Source organism: Pyrus communis, chromosome 5 (assembly GCF_963583255.1).
Source record: "Pyrus communis chromosome 5, drPyrComm1.1, whole genome shotgun sequence".
NCBI lineage: Eukaryota > Viridiplantae > Streptophyta > Magnoliopsida > Rosales > Rosaceae > Pyrus > Pyrus communis.
In genome coordinates, this window is record NC_084807.1 from 8,714,358 (window position 1) to 8,717,631 (window position 3,274).

The following is a 3,274-nucleotide window of genomic DNA, read 5'->3' on the forward strand; positions in this document are numbered from 1 at the left end:
TTTACTGACAATTCTATGCGCTGAAGGGTGTTATCTAAATTTCCTAGCCACCTCAGCGGCCGTCGAACGTGGATAACCTCCATCAACCACATGAATTAAAAAGCAATCTTAAACATTGGGCTCGGCCATTGAGCTCTGTAAGTTCGAGCAATGAACCAAGGGACATGGCCGAAGTCTCCTCTCGGCAGGTTTAAAACAAACTCCCTTTACTATGTTCCTTATAATTTTCCTTCTGCTTAAAATCTTTTCCTGTGCAGCGTTCATGGAAGGTCAAGCTTGACGCTCTACTTTTGAATACTTTTGCAGCAGTCATGTTTTCTGCCGCGTTGGTCGAGCCTTCGAATACCATAGCCGGATCCAATGCCTTTGCCAAGTTGTAAGAAATCCTATCCCTCTCTGCCTCACAGGTCCTTCAATGTAAAGGCCTCAAATCTGTAGGAAAGTGCCTGAACAACCTTACAGCTGGCGGCTTATTGAGCACCGAAAATGTCGTCTACTTATCCGATCTCCTGAAGCAGACCCGACAACACTTTATTACTTTTAAACAAGCTTTCAGGGCCGAGGATGACCTAAAGGCGCAAAGATTGCTCATGAGGCTAGCCGGTTGGAGGTTGAGGCCATAAAAGCAAAGAAAGCCCAGCTGACCGGCTTTGATCACCAAATTTCCGAGCTTCAACGTCAAATTGCCGAGCTTCAACAACAAAGGTCGGCTGTTGCTTTAGAACTCGAAAAGAATTTCGAGATGAATGAGGCTGGACTGATGGATTTCATGGCTGGCATAAAGCAGATCCAGCAACTTCAACTTAACAAAAAGATGAGGCAAGCCGAAATCATAATGAGCGAAGTAAGGTGGTTGGAGTTAAAAGCCACTCTTGAAGCCTTTCTTACTTTGACCCCCTAGGATTTTAGGAACCTTTTATAATTTCACTTATACGTCTTTTTGCAAAATCAATGAAATGATCTTTTATTCTCGCATCTCCCAAGTGACTGGGTAGTATTTCTTTAAAAATTTCCCTTTGATTGGCAACTTGTGAACTAAACCAATCCGATCCTTGAGGTGGTATGCCCCATTGCCGAGAACTTTGTGAATGAAGAACGGTCTTTCCCAATTCGACGACCATTTTCTAAACCTAGGGTCTTTAATTCCCACGGGTAGCACAGTTTGCCAAACCAACTCTTTTTCGCCGAACATTTTTTGTCTGACTCGTTGATTATAAGCTCACTCAGCAATCTTCTTCTGTGCCACTAATAAGTTATAAGTGTCAAGCCAAATTTCTTCCAAGTCTTCTAACTCTTGTCTCATGGCTTAACTGTATTCGACACTGAACAAACTACTTTGTTCGATCACTCGCAAAGAGTTTATACTCAGCTCGATCGGTAACATAGCGTAGTGTCTATAGGTTAGCATATATAGAGTCGTTCCGGTGGCTGATCAGAGTGAAGTTCGATAGGCCCATAATGCTTCATTTAGCTTCAAATGCCACATACCAGGTCTCTCTTACCATTTTTTCAAGAATACCAATCAAAACCTTATTACTTACTTTGGCCTGCCCATTTGCCTGTGGGTAATACGGCGTAAACTGCTCGAGTCGAATATTTAGATTCGTCGTATACTCCTTAAACCTGTCGAATGTAAAAATTGTGCCATTGTCAATTATGATCGTTTCTGGCACTCCGAATCTGATCATAATATTTTCTTCTACAAAATTGCAAACTTCTTTGGTCGTTAATTCGGCGTATGATTTTGCTTCGACTTACTTAGTGAAGTAATCGGTTGCCACTAGTATCCACGCGTGTCCTGTTGCTCCAGAAGACGGCGTGATTTTTGCCGATTACATCCATTGCCCATCCTCTGAACGGCCATGGTTTAGTAACTGAGTGGAGTAATTCGGCCAGGACTTTCTGTATAGGTCCATGAATCTGACACTATATGCATCCTCATGTATAGTCGATGCAATTCTTCAATATACTCGGCCAGAAATAGCTGTGTCGACGAAGCAGCCAACGTATCTTACGCCTAGATTGGTGAGCTCCACAAATCCCTTCATGTACTTCGGCGATTGCTTGGGCAGCCTCCTCTGGTCGTGTTTGTCGCTAATGTTATCGAGATATTGTATAATCGACCTTCTCCAATCGTCTGGCAATGTCTCGGCAGAATATACTTCTATAGGATCTCCTTGTTCTAACAACGATGGTAAGGACATCACTCGTGTACGTATCATGTGATTGCGCTGGAGAACTTGTTGATTAACCAAGGTTGGGTAAGATTGTCATCCTACAAGTATTGCCCGGCCTAGCTTGCCCCTCAGGAGTTATGCTTTGGAGGTTATTTGAGTGAGTTCATCCGCATCAGTGTTTCAAACACGCAGAATGTGCTCAAATGTAATTCCCTCAAATGACTCGGCCAAATAGGTGGCAACCATGTGATAGGGCGCCAAAGTACAACTCATGCAACAAAAAATGTCGTTTAGTTGGTTAATCACAAGTTTGGAATCACCAAGGACGAAGACACGGGCTACTCTTAAGTCGTGAAGGCGTGAAGGCCGATGATAATAGCTTCATACTCGGCCTGATTATTCGTACAACTGAAGTCTAGCTTAAGAGAGAAATACCAAAGGTAGTGGTCAGGAGATTGAATGACGATGCCGACACCAGCCGAGGCCGAGGTGCTAGAACCATCAAAGTGCATGTCTAGTAATTGTCTCATGTTTCGACTAGTCTGATGTCGACTTCGTTGCCCCCGAAACCATATGGAGAGGGTGCTGGGCCAAAAAATTGGCTAGAGCTTATCCTTTGACGACTTTTTGGGTCAGTATTGTAAACTAAACTCTGATAATGCCATTGTCTATTTCCCAATTCGGCCTTGTAGTATAGGCCGAGTAAGCATGTAACAATAACATCTGTTTGGGCGATGACCTGCGTAACTGATGGGAGCATGTAATGTCGAAGTTTTGACACGGTGAAAAACAAAGCCAAGAAAAGTTTCTCGATGATATAAAAGATAGCTTGTTCACGCCCAATATCGTTGTCTTGTGCGAAGAGGCAACTGATGGACTCGTCAGCCCCCGAAATGTATAGCTTATGAGGCCTACCGCATCAAGGCGGTATGAAGATTGGTGGCGCTGTAAGGGAGACCTTGAGTTACGTTAAAGCCGCTTGATGTTCTTCAATGCCACGACGGTGCACAAGAAACCCAAGAAGTTACCGGCCGATACACCGAAGGGTCACATAGCCGGGTTCATTTTGAGATTATGTTGGTGCATACGAAGGAACG